The sequence below is a fragment of the Mastomys coucha genome, unplaced genomic scaffold, assembly GCF_008632895.1.
Source record: "Mastomys coucha isolate ucsf_1 unplaced genomic scaffold, UCSF_Mcou_1 pScaffold15, whole genome shotgun sequence".
In the NCBI taxonomy this organism is placed as follows: Eukaryota; Metazoa; Chordata; class Mammalia; order Rodentia; family Muridae; genus Mastomys; species Mastomys coucha.
The window spans coordinates 133207787-133226361 of record NW_022196897.1 but is presented as its reverse complement, the minus strand read 5'-3'; the positions used below and the strand labels follow the sequence as shown (position 1 = coordinate 133226361).

The following is an 18575-nucleotide window of genomic DNA, read 5'->3' as shown; positions in this document are numbered from 1 at the left end:
CAGGTGGATTTCTGAGTTCGAGGCCAGCCTGGTCTACAGAGTGAGGTCCAGGATAGCCAGGGCTACACGGAGAAACCCTGTCTCTAAAAAAACCAAAAACCAAAAACCAACCAACCAACCAAACAAACAAAACAAAACAAAACAAAACAAAACTCCTTGCAGATAACACCACTGTGAAGTCCTTTATAGCTTCTCTTCATAGCCCCCCTCCTGGTAGATTTGGGGCCAGCACCAACTGTCTCACATCAGCTGATTCTGGGGCATTATTTTGCAGGGCCTCTCAGTTCAAGATCTCCCTGGAATCCCTCACTTGCAGGACAGATAGCAAGCATAATGAAGGTCATTTATAGAACTCATCAGAGCAGCTTGGAGATGCCATTATCTTGTTCTCTGAGGCACAAGATGTGGCCTGGTGCAAAACCCAGAGAGAAGCAGGAAAACAGATTTCCTGGAGCAGGGTTGGTCCACCTAGAGTGCCAAAACATCCTTGCCTTATAAGAACTTATGATTCACAGCTCTGTGTGTCAAAGGTTCACAAACACATGACAATATGTTAAGAACATGTTCTCAGGAAAATCAGAAAAGGACAGGGGTGAACAGAACAGGAAGAACTGAAGCCCAGAGGCAAGTTATTTCACAGCTGTTTATGGGCATTGTCAGTCTGGCCCTGTGGATGCTAATAGTCATGGTCTCCATCTATCCCAAGACAAGGCAGCATTACTTCTACATGCTCCCCTGCCAATCACTGACTATAGCCTGATACAGAGGTGTGCACCTACAGGTCCTTCTGGTGTCTACATGAAGGGGCATAGATGAAACTCCAAAGTAAGCCATAGTGATGTCATTCCTCCATGGAAGCGAAGGCATCTGTCCTTGTCAATTCAGTCAATCCACTCTATGGCACCCATAGGACTGTGAGCTTACAATGTGTGAGGAGAAACACAAGGACGGCTACCATATTGGTGAGGAGGTCAAACTCTGAGGATCTTATTATCCTCTTGACTTGTTCGTAACCAACAAGGCAAAGCCAAATAATAAGTAAGACATGTGTTCATCTCACTGCTGGCACAAATCTCTTTGTTAGAGTACAGTGTGACAGGTTGCAAAAGGAACACACACACACCATCACTCTCGCACAGAAACATCAGTAAGTTTAATTGCAATGTAAAAGGGCTGGTTTGGCTGATTTCTTGCCAAGGATTCTGAGATCTAGAATGAACTGGGATGGTGCAGGTAGACAATCAATTTATGAGGTCTGCCATGTGTGAATTCTGAGGGAGAAATGGGTGTGGTGGCTTAGTCAAGGACTAGGGAATGGGAGAGTAGAGCCCAATCAGATAGCTCCCATTCCTGCTTTTCTCTGTTGATCGGAGCTCATTTGGGTGGATTTACCTTACCATCTGCACCTTAGCTCAGCTCACTGGTCAAGGCAAAACCTTGCTTTTTTCTTCTAAAAGAACCTTCCTCTTTCTCCCCTTCCTCTCCCATTTTCTCTTACTTTGGCGCTCATAGGTTTTTATTCTATAAACACTCTGTCGTCTTTGTGACATGGACTCATTCAGGACATGTTTACAGTACTTAATGACATCTCCCTGAGAAATAATGAGAATGCCTTTAAAGGTTGTCTTCTCCCGGTGCGTGCAGCGGGACGGCACGCCAGGCCTGCGAGATGAGAGCCGAGGGTCTGGCAGGGGGAAAATTGACTTAATTTCTTTTCACCACATGAAATGGGGTGTCTGGGAGAGATGACCTAAATGCGGAGCCTAAAAACCAATTAATTCTGAATTGTGAATTTGTGAGCGCATCAAGCTGTGTGCAGAATTTCCGATGAGGCAGACAACGCATACCTGGCTTGTTTGCAAAATGTGAAGATTTTCCCACCTAAATACACCTAATGGTCTGTTATTAAAGTGCAGCTTCAGTCCTGTCACACTCCAGCTAGTAGACCTGCAGCAGTGCCTCATGAGATGGCAGTTCAGCCCTCAGCCTGGCAGCTGATGCTGGGTGTTACTGCTCTAGTCTCTCTAGGGTTGACTCAACTCTTTCCCAGGGTCCTTTGTATGCCACTGTCACTGTTATAAAGTCAGGCTGTATATAGCAACCCACATCTTCAGTAGGTAAAGTGAATCGTCCTTGGCATCTTAGGATCTGTGACAAAGGCCTGGCCCACATTCCCTAAGAAGGCCCCCAGGGCTCTGCTGATGTACAGTCCATTCATTCTGATTTCTCTGCCAGGATATCAACCCGATTCTACCACATCCAGGTTAACTCATCGAGGGTTCCCTGACTTGGCTGTGCAAGTGGTACCAATTTGTCTGTGTGGAACAAAAATGAGTCAGGAATAGCACATACTCCAAGGACCACATAAGAAAACGTGAGGTGTGAATAGAAGTAATTGTCATCACCCAAGGTTAAATTTGGTGACCTTTAATAGAATTATAACTAAAATATTGTAGCCCATGAAAGGGGGAGCTCAAACATGGGGAGGTGTGTGTGTGTGTGTATGTGTGTGTGTGTGTGTGTGTGTGTGTGAGAGAGAGAGAGAGAGAGAGAGAGAGAGAGAGAGAGAGAGAGAGAGAGTCAGACAGACAGTCAGACAGACAGACAGACAGAGAAATTTCTGTTCACTGGATGGTAGGGTATGAGGTGAGTGATCTCTTGGGCAACACATGTACCAGTCTGCTGGGTAGAGGGACATGAGGTGATTATGTGTGCGAGCTATGTGTGGATGGGTGGCATGTATATGAGTTGCGTGCTTGCTGGGTGTTGGTGTATGTATGCATGCATTCATGTTTGTGTGTGTCCTATGTGTCTACTCTGTGGTAGGATATGAATTGTGTATGAGTTGTGAGTGTGGTGAGTGGCATTTATGGGATAGTCACATACATCTGCTGCATGTAGGGAATGTGACTCATGATTGCGTGTGTGAGTTTGCTATGTCTGTGTTGTATAGACAGATATAAGATGCATGCTGCTTGTTAGGTGGGCAAATATGAGGCTGTATGTGTGAGTTATGGGTGCAGAGTAGCCTATATGAGGCAGTTATCTGTGTTTGCTGGTGCGTGCATGCATGTGTGTGTGTGTGTGTGTGTGTGTGTGTGTGTGTGTGTGTGTGCTGCATAGGGAGATGTGAGGCTGTCTGTGTGTGAGCTATGTGTATGCTGTGTGTTCGTCTTCTGGGTGGCAGTGATGAGCTTACATTGGCATAGGTTAGGCCCCTCATCCAATATGACAAGATACAGGTACAGAGGTGGAGACCTAGAGATACATCTGCAAGGAGTGCCAAGAATGCCAGCAAGCTTCTGGAAGCTGTGGTAAGACATGGATGGCACCTACAGGAGGAATAAGTTTTTCTGTACCTGATTCTGAGATTTTGGTCTCCAAGATGGTGAGACACTAAGTTTATGTTGTTTAAGGCCCAGACATATCAAACCTTTTGATACAGAGAAGCAACTTATCACCTGTACATTCACACACGAGACTCACACAGGCCAGTCATAATAGAAGAAATCATGCTCACAAATCTTACAATGTTTTAAGTAAGTTTACAGTTTTGTGTGAACCTACTCTCTCAGGTATCCTTGGTTAGATACAGCCTATGGGTCCCAGCTTGAACCTTTGCCCCCCTCCCCAGCAGCTCTTATAAATTCTACAGCCCACAGATGAAAATCTTTTGACATAGTCAGTCTTTTAACACTTGCAGACTAATGTTAAATTTCAAGTTTCATGGTTTATGTTTTTTCTCTACTGTGACTATTTTTTTTTAAAAGAACATAAACAGAGAAGCAAGCAACTGCCCAGGTGACTGTGGGGGTGGGCCTGTTTTGTTTGTGGTAGCTGACATTGTTGTCACCTGCCAATTCACTGGAGTCCTTTTTCCCTACCTGACCCAAGGCACATTCGCCTGGGCCCAGGGTTAAGCTGGATAAAGTCAGCTGGACTGTCACCCACACTGTTGTTGCAGACAAATCCTTTCATTCTCTTCTTTTCTTTTGCAGCTTGGTCTTCTGTTTTAAACCCCGCTGACCCTTCTCTGCCTCCTCCCGTCTCTCGCTTTCTTTTTTGGAGGAAAAAAAAAACATTTCAGAGCTCTGCTGAATTTACTCATAAAGACTCAACCAATAAATTCCTAACTCAAAAGATTAAAGACATTTATGTACAACATACAAAAAGAAAAAGTCTTGCTTACATCAGAGCCCCTGTGTTTGCGTAGCTTAACCAAACAGAGAATAATGTTTGAAAGACGAAGACTAACACAGACATTTTTTTGTGTTTTAAAACGAGGCTCAATTACTCAAAAATGTTGCCTGCTTTGTTGGTTTTAAATGCTTTTATCTCGTTTTGATTTATGGCTGTCCCTTGTATAGAAGCAGATCTCTGCTTAGCCACCTGTAGGCAGGTGTATCTTTTTTAAGCACAGTCCCTGGAGCAGAAATCCATCCATCAACCGCTGATGTGGAGCCAGAGCATTCAGCATCCTTTATCTCTGTGACCAAGTCACTAGGTCTATTTCATTACAAATATTTAATTCTGGGTGGCAGCCATGACTGGAGAAGAGAAAGGAAAGGGAGAAAAAGCACACTAATTTGGGGTGAAAGGGAAGAAACTACTATTAATTAGGTATGTATGTAGGGTGCAGAAGCAGAAGCCTTGTTCCCCCAGCTCCCCAATCTCCTACCTCCCCTCCCACCTCTCCTCTCCTCCCATTTTCTTTTTTCCTCCCCTCCCCTCTTCTTCCCTGTCTCCTTTCCTTTCCTTCTCTCTCCTCCCCTCTCATCTCTTGTCTTCTCCTCCCTCCCCTTTCCTCACCTCTCCTCCCTTCCCCTCTCCAGTCTTCTCCCCTCCTCTCCCCTCCCTTCCCCTCTTTCCTCTATTCCCCTCTTCTGTCCTCTCCTGTCCTCTCTTCCTCTCCCCTGCCTTCCTCTCCCCTCTTGTCTTCCCTTCCTCTCTCCTCCCCTCCCCTTTCCTCACCTCTCCTCCCATCCCTTCTCCTGTCTTCTCCTCCTCTCCCCTCCCTTTCCCTCTCTCCTCTATTCCCCTCTTCTGTCCTCTCCTGTCCTCTCTTCCTCTCCCCTTTTGTCTTCCCTTCCTCTCTTCTCCCCTCCTCTCCCCTCCCTTTCCCTCTCTCCTCTATTCCCCTCTTCTGTCCTCTCCTGTCCTCTCTTCCTCTCCCCTTTTGTCTTCCCTTCCTCTCTTCTCCCCTCCCCTCTCCTCCCTTTCTCTCTCTTTCTCTTTCTTTTTCTTTTCTCATTTTTTGGAAAAATTAAATATGACTTTCAACAAATTACCAAATCCTTAAAAAAAAAAAAACCCAAAACCTTACTAAAAGAGACTCATTAAGTCCTGGCTATTAAAAAAAAAAAAAAATCTAGTTACTACATAACACCAACTTGCGTGTATGATGAAGTTTTGTTTTTTTTCCTCTATATTTCCATGTTTTACATTTTAAACACTCTCATTCAAAATACATGGCTTAGAAGACACTGCGAATTCTGCTGGACAGATCTGTAAATGAATGTCTTAAAAGTTGCTGGGAATTAAAGCACTGGGGTAGCCCCAATGAAGCTCTTGAATATGGATCCAGGCTCCTGTCTGTTCATGAAGGATAACAGTTTTGCCTTTTATAATCAAGGGATCTTCACCCCTTTGTCATATAATTTAAATGCTTTATGAAGATGCATGCCAAAAACATAAGGGAACACTATCTAGATAATTTCTGAGTACTTTCATTGACAAGTAATGCATTGTAAGGATGCTAAACTCCAATGTGGAGGTGTGAGGCATGCTGATAAAGTAGCAGGAGAAGGTTGGTGTCATCTTGGCCCAGTGACTTTAAAGGGAGAATAAATCACCCAGGTGAGGATTCTGAAGGTTTGCAGCAGCCAGCATGATTGTTAGAAGGAAAGCAGCTCTTTGGCATTGCCGAGGAGTTTGAGGACAAACACCCATCTTGACAGAGCTGGTTCATTCTAGTAGCTGCCATTCTCAGCTACCATTTGGTATCTTCAGCTTTTCATTGTGAACACCCTCCCACCCCCAGCATCTTCTAGTCTACCCATGGTTTCCACACATGGGGATGTCTCAAGGACCTCTGCTCATTATCCACACCACATATAAGAGACATACAAGAGACTATATGGATTCTATGTTAAAAGAAAGCATTTGCAAGAGGTCTGACAGATGATAGATAGATTGAAAGCTCCAGCCCTTCAGTAATCCAACATCAGTGAAGCTGGGGCTTACAGTACACCCCGCTGTAGTCTTCATAGGGGAGAAAACAAGTAGAGTATTCCTCCCTGAAGGGCCTGGCTGTGGGACGGGAGACATCCTCTCCAGTATACACTACGGCTTCCATTCCCCGACCTCAGGCAACGCCAACAGTTGCAAATCCTGCCACAGCTTGGTTCTATACTCTTTCCACAGGGCAGGGCTGGGGGCTCTTTGATCTGTGTTGTGTTCACTCATTTTGCCCAGCTCTCTTCTGCATGTGGATGTTAAAACCATCCTGTAGGCAGCTGAGCACAGGTGAAGGTTGGCCTTGGGATTCTGTGTGGGTAGCCTTCCCTAATATTCACCTTGACATAATGGTACCTCCCTTAAAAAGAGAAGAGCCTGCCTGGGGATGGTTTACTAATGCTTTTTTTTTTTCTTTCCTCAGTGTGCAAACATGGCTCAGCCTTCTGCAAACTTTTGGTCAAGGGAGAGAGCTCAGAGCTTGGCCAATAGCCTGGACTCTCTAAAGGTATTCTTCTATGTCTCGACATATGGGACTATGAATACAGCTCAGTGATAGAGTGCTTGCCAGTCATTCTCAAGGCCTTGGGTTCCATCTACTCTCCTGCTAGACCCTAATTCTTTATTTTGAAGCTAAGTTTGATGAAAACTTGGATAATTTTGGGACTAGACTTTCTTTTCACTCTTTTATTAGATATTTTCTTTATTTACATGTAAATTTCTCCTTTCCCAGTTTCCCCTCCAAAAAACAAAGAAACAAACAAAAACGACAAAAACAAACCCCTGTTGCCTCCTCCCTCCCCATGTCTGCCACCCCACCCTCTCCCACTTATTGGCCCTGGCATTCCCCTACACTGGGGCACAGAACCTTCAGAGGGCCAAGGTACTCTCCTCCTATTGATGATCGAATTTGCAATCCTCTACTATACACATGCTGCCAGAACAATCAGACCGCTTCATATGCAGTCCTTGGTTTGTGGTTGAGACCCTGGGAGCTCTGAGGGTACTAGTTAGTTCATATTGTTGTTCGTCCTAAGGGGCTGCAAACCTCTCAGCTCCATAGGTCCTTTCTCTAACTCCTTCATTGAGGACCGTGTACTCAGTTCAATGGATGGCTGTGAGCCTCTACATCTGTATTAGTCAAGTACTGTCAGAGCCTCTCGGGAGATAGCTATATTTAGGCTGACTTGTCCTTCCTTCAGTCCCTGCTCCATAGTTAACTCTGCAACTCCTTCTGTGGGTATTTGGTTCCCCCTTTTAAGAAGGAATGAAATGTCCACCTTAAAAAAACAAAGACCTCAGTGAACTTGTGTTTACATAGGTAACATCTTTTGATACCTACAGGTATTTGTGACATGTAAAATATTTATTTCAAAATTAACAATAAACCCACTAGTTGAGGACATAAACAATGTTCTTTTAAATACAAAATAGATTTTCCAAAAATAACCAATTATTACGTTAAAAGTATAGGTACTTGAATATTAGGCTGAACAAAGATGGCTAAATTGTCTCTCCTCTGCCCATATTCATCTGTTGTATTTGGTTGAAGAAAATGAAGGGAATCTTCATGTTCATAATAGTAGGAAGAGATTTTGAAATAGCACATTCAGATCTTTGTGAATATTCCTTCTTTTCCCACCTAAGTCTAAGTTTCTTAGAGAGTAGCTCCCTTGTGACACACAAAAGACCTGGCATCCTTTTATGCTTATAAGACTTGCTCCTCGGCCCTGTGAAAGTTCTTTGCCCCAGTGTAGGGGAATGCCAGGGCTAATGAGTGGGAGAGGGTGGGGTGGCATGCATGGGGATGGGGGAGGCAACAGGGGTTTGTTTTTGTTGTTTTTGTTTGTTTCTTTGTTTTTTGGAGGGGAAACTTGGAATGGAGAAATTTACATGTAAATAAAGAAAATATCTAGTAATAATAATAAAAAAGACTTGCTCCATGAAAACAAAGAGTGTGTTCAGAAATGTCACACTGAATCTCATTCATATACATAGTTAAGCATGCAGTGAATATGTCTGATTAATGCAAGTAGTATGTTTAATTAATTAAAAATAAGACATTGATTTATTAATGAAGACGTCTGTTTCTTATTGTTTTGAAAGCAAAGGAAAGCTATCTTTTCTGTATTATAATGCTTGTAATGGCTGCATGTGATAGATAGATAGATAGATAGATAGATAGATAGATAGATAGACAGACAGACACATGCCTGTAGTGCCAGTGTTCAGGAGGCTCAGAAAGGAATACATGAGTGTAATACCAGCCTGGGCTGCACATTAAGCTTGACACCATGATGGGCTGCATAGGGAAGCACTACCTTAAACAAAGCAAAAAATTAAAACATACCCAGAGTATCTTAACTGGGCCTCAGTGGACACAGTCCATCCTTTCCTTAACTCTCACCCTGTATGTGCAGAATCCTCCTAGGTCTATTATCTCCCTCCTCTATGAATTCACTAAGTGCTTTTTAAGAGATGGAGAATACTCAAACTGGCTGTATTATTTAACACAAAGACAGTCCTCTGAAGCTTTACTTAGTTTCTCCTTCTCCTTCTGCCTGAATCAGGCAGACCAAGTGACACCAGATTCAACTTCTGTCACATGCTTTATTCCCTGAAAGGAGATGTGGAAACAGATGGACAGAGCCAAAGCTGCCCTAACCTGCTTACCTCACTCTCCTAACAGCTTATACAATGTCAGGGCAAAGCCTTCAGAATCCAGCATTGAGCCAGGCTCTGGTTTGGGCAGAGCATCTTGATGCATAGTGGGGACAGAGCAAAGAATGGTCTCCTCCTGTGAAAGAAGGGTTTAGGGGGAGCATGAATGGTGCTTCCATGCAATAGGGGGAGCATTACAGGTGAGTACAATGCTCTAGCAAACATGCTGGTCTTTCATATGTGCTGCTCTCTGTGTGAGGCAGCTGCTTTCCGAGCTCAACACAATGTGGGATGGACAGGTGATATTTTCATTCTCCTTCTGGTATTTACCTACCTTCTTGTTGCTGAATTATTGTTTTCAACCTCTAAGACTGTAAATGTGCATCTCTATTAGGGCTCAGAGTTTAGTTAGTCCAACATGGTAACATGAAGCTGTAGGAAGGAAATCTATTAGCCATGTGCCTGCCCCACCTCTAAACATTGACATCTCCTGCTATGGGCCACAGAAAACCCAAAACTTTGAGTCTCAGCACAGAGGGTCCTGCTGATTTGATCCCATCTATCCAAGTATGTGGGAAGTTAGTTAAGAATAGTTGCTCCTCACAGGAAGGCTTTGGTAAAGGACTTGCTGGGTTTATCAGCCACATACACTCAGCTAAGGCCTTGTGGTGCTTTTTCAGCAGATCTGAGGCCATCTTTCCTCTTCTAAGGACTACACGGGCTCCCACCTCAATTGTCATTGTGGACATTATTCCTCTTGTGGTTTGTTTCTAGAAAACTAATCTCTGTTCATATGCTTTCGGTCTCCAGGGATGGTGCCTGTAACTTAGCTGAAGAGGAACTGGTAGACAAGTCATCAGAAAACAACTGAGGAATCCTGCCCTGACCTATCAGCTCTTTGCTGCCTCCAAACTCTTGCAGCAATGGGAGAGGCACATTCACTTGGAAATGTCATGAACAGGCGTTCGTTTACTTTGGATTCAGGCCAAAGAGTTAAGCCAGTGTCATTTGTAGGCACAATCATTTTAAATTCAGACTCATGAAGACCTTTTCTGGTATTTTTGTCTGAATTAGAGATGCAACTTAATGCTGTTGTGCTTGGGGACATTCATTTGAGAAGACCATGTTGGTGGCATAACTCCCTAGGAGAAAGAAGAAATAGCTCCCCATCTTCCTATACAGGAATCTGCTGAAATAGCCAACTCTACCCACAACGTTTAGAGGTCATGGCCTCTTGTGCACTTGGGTCCATATGTTCAAAGTAGCTTGGGAAATAATTTATCAGTAGTTAACATCCCTTTCCTATCAGCTGTTTCCAGGAAAGAGAGCTAACATTGAGCAATGGAAGTTGTTCCAACCTACATTTGAAAGGTTGTTTTTGCTGTGTGTTTCTGAGAAAAGGCACATTGTCAACACCACTGTCCCAGAGAGCACTGATCGATAAGCGCTTCCTAGGAGGAGGGCTTCCACAAGAGGTGAAGCCAGGGCAGCTTGGAGCTGGAGTTAGCTTTGGGAAGTCTTTGGGTGAACTATGAGAATGAGGGTGGCTCTGCTTCATTCCTCATGTGAACTTCTTTGCTAGAGATTATCTATTTGCTAAGAAACAAAATTGAAAACTTTGTGCAGGGAGTCCATGGGGCAGGCTTCTGTTCCAACCTTAAGTGTCAGGGAAGAGAGCAAGGAAGGATTCTGGGAAGAAGTAAGTTCTGCATTGAGTCCTGAAAGATGCATTTTAGTCAGTGCATTGGTCAGTGCCCTGGACCAATGTCATCTAAAGAACATCAAGAAACAAATATATAAGCTGGGCATGATGGCATACTCCTTCAATCCCAGCATCCAGGAGATAAGAAGAGGAAGGAGGAGGAGGAGGAGGAGAAGGAGGAGAAATAGGAGGAGGAAAGGAAGGAAGTAACAGAGGTATAGGGACAATAAATTTATTTAGAATATTAATTTAGAAAACACCAGAAAGTGATGGGAGTAGGGATGGGCAGGGAGGGGAAGAGAGGGAAAAGGAAGAAAGGCTAAGAGAAGCTAGAAGAGGCAATGGAAGGGAAGGGAGAGGATAGGAGGGGAAAAAGAGGAAGAGGGAAGTAGACAGGAGTGGAAGGAAGGAAGAGGAAAGGCAAGTCAGCCAGTGGAGGGTTTGTCCATCAAGGAACCACTGGGGATGACCTGGGCTCTGTCCTTCTGGGGGCCTTTAGGAGTATCTTTGCTATCCCAAAGAGAGGGAAGTAAGCATTATCCAATCCCTTTCCCCTCTGATTAACTATGTTGTTTCTAAGGTACTAGTTTCTGAAATCCATATGTGCACCACAAACAGGCCTAGCTCTAAAGAGCAGTGTCAGTAAGGGTTTGGGTGTCAAATGGAGAGGTGATACTGTGCCAACTCCAGGCCCTCCAGGTATCCTAGCCCTTCCTTATCATTGAGTCCTGAGACTCAAGGTATGGCCACGCCCACAATAATGTGTGTGTGTGTGTGTGTGTGTGTGTGGTGTGTGTAAATTGGGTTTGTCTTCTCTAACATGAAATGCTAAAAATGCATCTTTTCACTTGATTGCACCAAAACTTCTGGACTTGCACACTTTACTGTCTTTGGCAGGGAAGAAACAGCCAATTCCTGTGCAGCTGAGTAAATTTAGTAGACCACATAGCAGTTTTTTTCTTTTATGTGAGTCTAGGATTTAGTGGGTCACAGTACTTGACCTGAAAGGAAAGCCCTTCTTGTCCTCTTGGCATCATCAAGCTGAGCTAGATATGTGCAAAGTCCTTATTGGAGGGGACCTCAGAAAATGAAATAACACTAGGTTCACTCACTCTCCTGGCCAGAGTTGAGCACCTTTGCCCTACTGAACTAGGGACTCTGGATCTGTAAACATCTAGTACCACAGTCCCAGGGCCAAAGAAGGCTACTGAAGCTATGATCAGAGAGCACATGTGAGCTGGCAGGGGTGCAGTGAAGCCCAGTGGCTTATCATCCTTCCCTGCCCTCTCCCTGACATAGGGACTACTTCTCACATACCTTCCTTTTTCCCTCGGAAACTGGCCTGTCTGCTTGTGCTCTGCTTGACTTTCTCATCCACTTTTCACAGCTCAGGGCGATTCCTTTGCACATCTACTCTGTTGATAAGTGTGTATTCCTGTTACGCACTTTCTACAGAAGTTGGAGAAGTCACAGCAAAGATTGGACACAGCTATGCTTTACAAGCAATATGGAGTCTGACTTCAGAAGCGGGATCATAGTCATTTCCCTAGATGTGACAGATTTGTGGGAGGATTTTTACCTATTTCTTTTTGTCTAGCTGTGTTTCTATGTAAAAATAATCTTTCCACAAGAACCCTTACTTTCTAGACCAGAAGGGAAAAAACCCCATAGATTATTTTTAAAATCTCAGAAGGAATTACTGGGGCCTGCCAGGCTGCTTTTTATGAAGAATAAAAACTTAAAGATTAAATTAGTCAGCCCAGCACACAGTGAAACTCCTGAGCTGTCCCAGGATGGAGTCCACTTCACCAAGTTTGGGTATGCTATGGACATTAGAATATATATGTGTTTGTAGAACTCACTATGGTGTGGGCTCCATTGTTCGGTGGACCAGTAGCATCTCTATTCACTTTATTCTATGTGGCTGCCCAGCACTTACTCATTCAGATGTCCCTGGAGTTGGGCCCTACTGTCCCTGGTAAGTGGTCCTACTCAGCCCAATGTGACAACCTCTGTGAATTTGCCAGTTTGGTCTATGGGTGGGCAAGGAACAAGGATACTGAGGCTCTCTTTTGGGCTGCATGGAGAGATCAGAGGGCCCTGGAGTCTGGGCAGGTCTAAGAACTACTAGGAACCAAGCCCAGTGGGTGGGCTAGGTGCTGATAAATAAGACTCAGAATCCAGCAGCTCCGAGCTTCTGGAACATAAGCCAAGCCTGCAGGCCTTTTCTGAGGCTCCCCAGTCCGTATCTAGGACCTTTCCCTGGGATTAAATGAAACTTAAACCTGCTAAATAAACACAGGCACAAAGAAAAATCATTGGGAGTCATTCACCTGCTATCAATCATCACTGCCAGGGTGCTCCTTGTCTTGACAGCTTACTGTAGGGAGGGAGCCCTGGGCTCCCCAGAACAAAAGCAGGAGAGAAAGAAAGAAAAATAGCAACAGAGGAGGAGATTTACCCTGCAGGCTCAGGAAGGAAATTCATTGAAGAGAGACAGCAACAGGAAGACAGGTCCCAAATCAGGCCAGCAGTTGCCATGGTAGACTTCACAATGAGCTCTGTTTTCTTGTCATATTATTGTCATTCTCATTATTATTGAAAAGCATTGGGAGATGGTCAGTTTCTAAACTGTGTGTCCAGCAAGCATGAGGAGCTGAGTTTGGTTCTCAAAGCTGCTACAAAAGCCAAGAGCATGACTTATGCCTATGTTTCCAGGCATAAGATGTTCCTGAGTGAGTAAGTGCTGGGCAGCCACATAGAATAATGTGCATAACACAGATGTAAGTGCTGGGCAGCCACATAGAAAAACGTGTGTAACAGAGATGTTTCTGGTCCACAGGATGATGGAGCCCACACAGTAGCTAATTCTTTAGACATATTCTAAAGTCCAGGGCATACCCAAACTTAGTGGGGAGAGAGAAACAGGAAGATCCCTGGATCTCACTGGACAGTCATTCTAGCCAAATTGGTGAAACCCAGGTTCAATGAAAGATCCTGTCTCAAAAAAATAATGGATAGAATGATTAAGGAAGATAACCCTATGCTAATCTCTCACCTACACCTACACACACACACACACACACACACACACACACACACACACACACAGAGAGAGAGAGAGAGAGAGAGAGAGAGAGAGAGAGAGAATTATACAGGCAGTTGACTTACTTAGTCTTCTCTATGGTAAACATTATGCCTAATACTTCATTCATTCATTTGTTCATTCATTAATTCATTAATTTGCTCAGTCACTCAGCAATGTATCTGAGGCAGTAGAACACAGTGGTAAAGGAGGCTGAGCCCCTACCAAATCAAGAAAACATATAACTTAAAAGTAAATGCACGAATATACAAAATATTAGAGAATGGAATGTGCTATAGAGAAGACTACGCTCAGTAGGTAGATGAGTTTGGGAGTTGGAAGATTGCTTATGACATCAGGTAAGAGGAGGCCTCTCTCTAAGCCCTGGTTCTAATGCTCAGCTCTAAGCAGGAACTAGGACTGACTAGCACAGGTAAGGTGTTTCCTAAGAAAGTGGAAAGGCCCTGTGGTGACTTGCATATAGCAGAGCTGAGATCTGTCAGAAGGCCTGCAGACCGACCTGCCATATTTACCCATGGAAATTTAGAAAATAGAAGGGTCTAGTGGTCAGGTCTGCCAAGTGTGACGAAGCATTCTGAAGCCTAATTAGGACCAAAATAAAGCACCTTCTTAAGCCAAGATCCTGTTGTTCCTCTAGTCTCATAACTTTTTCATGAATTTGAGAGATGTATACAAAAGATATCTACGTAGGTGTGCTGATGGATATACAGAAGAGATATGTGGCTTGACCCTCACCACGACTTGGCCATGAGTGTATCCTTAGCGCTGTAAACAAACATTCCAGAGGAGTCATATGTTCAGGAATATGATAAAGCCAGGCTATGCTGACCAAGTCAAGTGTCATCCACCCTTCTAGACAATTCTTAACTAGATCCACAGACTCGGCTCTCTACTGGCCAGAACAGTTAGTGATTCCCTCTGTGGGTGTCCTGAGCTAGCAAGTAGACATTCCTGGGTGTGTTTGTGTGTCTTCTTCTAGCTCCTAGCACCTCTGCTCTGACACATTTCATTCACTATCAAGTACTTTCTGTCGGTGGCTTCCAAAAAATGGACATATATATGTAGGGATGAAATCAGGAAGCAAATAACAATGAAATGGAGAATTGCCCTAGAGGACAGAGATCCTTAGGAATGAATGGAACTTCCAGTGAGAGTTTGGGTTTCCCTGGGGTGAGTGACAGAGATTTAATGTGACTGAGCCTTCATTTGCCAGGCTGAGAAACTGACCCTGGCATTAGCCTTTCAGATCTCTGCCTTCCGCTCCCAGGCAGCTGCAACACATGGCTTTCATTCTACAATGAGCTTCTCAATTAAAAGTAAAATGTGTTCTCTGATATTGAACCTAATATTCCCAACTCATCCAAACTGGTATTATTTGTGCAGGCAAAGCAGAAGTGGAAAGAAACCCAAATGCACACAAAGCCAGGCGAAGGTCAGCACTGATTATATCAGGCTGGCAATTTAACACTAGCTCTGCACTTTGCAAAGCATGGGCACTATTTGCCTCTTTCGAAAGTTCATATTTGAGAATAACCAAGTTTGTGCATGAGTGAGATGGAAATTTGTGTCTGGAAGAGGTCTGTGGGGTGTCATGTGGACCAAGTAGCCCATAGTTTATAAGAGCACATGGCTCAAATGTGAATGCATTTAGTGTACACACACACACACACACATATATATATTATCAATCATGAATATAATTTAATGTTTTATTTTACACATGTTCATTACAGTGCATGTGTATGTGTGTATGTGTGTGTGTGTGGCATTTTGTCCTTTCCTTCCTCTGCTGAGTCCCAGGATTATTTTTAGGTTGGGCCACCAAGTTTGATGGCAAGCAGCTTTACCCACTAACCCATCTTGCTGTCCCAATTTGATTTTTTAAGTGGTGCGAGTACCTACTTTCTTCCCACATCTCAATGGGGTTTGTTTGTGTTCTTCTTAGGGTGCAAGTCAGTCAGATATTCCCAGGAATAACAGAAGCTAGACCAGACACAGGATTGTAGAGAAAACAAGGGCTGCTCAAAGAGATGCAGAGGATAAATGAAGCCAGAAGTGAAATTTCTCTTTGGTGCCATTTCAACAGCAAGGCGTTGAGGCATGTGCATTTTGTGGTAGGATACATTGGTGGTGAAAAGTTCCCATTCAGAAGCAAGAGTCCCGCTTAGAGGTTGATCACAGTGCTGGGAGAGTCCCACCTCTTTCTTTCTCTGTCATCAGGGACCAGGAAGCCATCCTCCGATCCTTCGCTGTCTCTGATGTTGATCCATCTGATCCAGAAGCCTGAGCTGCAGGAGAAAGGGAAGTCCCCCCAATCGCTGAGGCTTCATCTTTTCTTTCAAATAAAAATGCAACATTGGCCAGGGTTACCCTGTTTTCCACCAGATGGACCGGCTAAGTGGGTTCACTTGGGAAGGTAGAGAGCAGTTGAGCACACTGCTTCTACTCACTTTGGGGGGTGCTTCAATCATAGCTGTAGCCAACTTAGTATGCTCCTTCTTGCATTGTGAGGTTCCAATTGAGATAGAGGAAAAGTTAAAAAGAAAAAAAGAAAGGAATGTGAAAGTACTGCCCATCTTTCAGGGAGCTCAGATGAGAGTCAGCAAATGTCTGTGGGTTTGATATGTAGCCCACGCTCAAAACTCCACTTCGTACTTTCGGCTGTTGTAGAGTTATTTTTAATCCACCAACATGGCTACTCTGGATGGAATAAAGACATGCCCTTAGCATCTTTAATCCCTCTGAATACAGGTAGTCTTAGTACTTGCCTTTAATCCCAAACAATGAAGGTAAAGCTATTTGGTAGAAGGAAGCACCAATATTTGAAAGTGATATCTAATTGAGAGGCAGACAAAGTGATGAATCAGAGAAAGATCTGAGAGGCTCACATATGCCCAACTCTTAGAAGACTAGAAAGAAAAGAGAGACTAGCACAGTGAGAGAAAAGGAGCGATGGCAGTTTTTAGCCAGACAGTTGTACAGAAATAGGGTGCAGAGAGAGAACAAACCGGAGAATGAGAAGGGGTTAGAAGATTAGAACAGATTGTTAAGATTAGTATGAGGCCATACAGCAATTCAGGAGAAGCTGAGAGAAGCCAGACTGAATCAGTCAGCTTGGAGAGGAGTTTGAGCCAGAACAGCTGACTCGTATCAACCATCCAGAGTTCAGAAAGAACTAGGAAGGGGTAAGCATGTTCAGCAGCAAGTCTCAGAGGCTGAAAACATTCTAGACTAGATTAGATTGCGTGGAGGTTAGAAGTTCCCAGGACTAGGCCTAGGTTAGAAGACAGAGGCAGCAAGCCTCAGAGACAGCAATTACATCAGGAGAGTAAAAGTTACTTTCACAGGCTGTAATGGGGATTTTAAAGGATACAACAATGGGATGTGAGACCAGAATTTTCACCTGGCTCAGAATTGATCTACACATGCTTCAACTCCATCTTCGGAACCACACTAAATAGAGTTTGAAAGTCTCTTTCCAACTGAGACTCTCTCTTTCCAACTGAGACTCAGCCATTCCACCTGTCACTGGAGTACTAGTGTAGGTGGGACACTCTAGAGATGAGCCTGAACACCTGGGGAGGGACAGAATGTATGCTGTGGTGGCATGTCACAGAGAGAAGTACAGAGAGAAATTTCCAGAAGACCTCGTGTTCATTTGCATTTTGTAAACCCCAAAGATGAACTACAAGTAACAGGGGTGCCAGTCATGAGGAGATGGTTATTGGTAATTGTCAATTTGACAGACTCTAAAATCTCATGAGAGATGAATTTCTGAACATGCTTTCAGGGAATTATCCTGATTATGTTAACTGAGGTGTGAATGGTGCACTGTGGATAGCACCATTGCCTGGATGGAATCCTTGATTGGACAGAGTTCCTGCAATGGCATGTGTTTGCTGCTCTCTGCTTCCTGATTGCCTATACAATGTAAACCAGCTGTTTTAAGTTTTTGCTAACTTGGCTTTCCCATTGAGATGGAGCCTCCCTTGAAAATGTGAGCTAGAATAAATTCTTTGTCCCTTAAATTGCTTTTCATGGTGTTTTTATCACAACAACAGAAAAAGAAACTAAGACAGATGTTGAGGTACATATTGGCTGACCAATGGAGTAAATGAGACCTGGAGTAAAACGGAAGACAGAACTGAAAAAAAAAACAGAATAAACATCCAAGTATAATTTCCTCAATAGTGCACTAGATTTCAAGATCCATATCCATACGCCATGAGCCACCATACCAGGCTTTGCAACAATGTTGTTACCTAGGACAGTGGACACGAGCTGGTGGATCGGGCTCTCACCCAGGATTTTTCATTGCAGAGTGCTCATATCTGTGAGTCTTTGCTGCTCACATTCTGAATGCCAAGGGTTATTTGTTGTGGTCCATGAGATGATATGCCACTCAGAATTCCTTTCAAGTGAGGGCTTTTTCGCTACTAGATTGTGTTGGCAGATGCACCTAAGGCTTGAAATTTTCCAGAATACCCCTGACAGTGCCAGAGCCCGTCAGGAGTCCAAGACCTGAAAACCTTTTGTGGAACAGGAGATTATTCTAGCAAACCACCTTGCTCTGAGCTCCCCTGAGTGCAGACTTTGCTAGGACTGCACCTTGGCCACATCCCTCCTCTTAACTTATCCCTCTCCTTTTCCTTTGACACCATTATTCCCCCAATGAACATCATGGGCTCCACTTCACACTATGGGTGGGTAGGAATCCCACCTGAGAGAGGGACAGGAATAATGAAAATTCCTTATATAAGGCCAAGTGAAATGGGCCAAAGGGAGTCTTTGAGGCCCCTAAGCTCATTTTAAAGACTCGCCTGTCTTTATAAACTGCTCTAAGTACCTGTCGGTTAGTCTGATTGGAGGAAG

At 44.0% G+C, this 18575-nt stretch overlaps 1 long non-coding RNA gene across 1 annotated transcript in view; it reads left to right on the top strand.

The window, feature by feature from the left end:
- The window catches only part of LOC116092412, a 28369-nt gene extending 17423 nt beyond the window's left edge, over positions 1-10946 (top strand). Inside the window, exons 3-4 of the long non-coding RNA XR_004119258.1 lie at positions 6659-6742; positions 9706-10946. This is a non-coding gene — a long non-coding RNA (uncharacterized LOC116092412). The remainder of the gene's footprint in view (positions 1-6658; positions 6743-9705) is intronic.
- The last annotated feature ends 7629 nt before the right edge of the window (positions 10947-18575 follow it).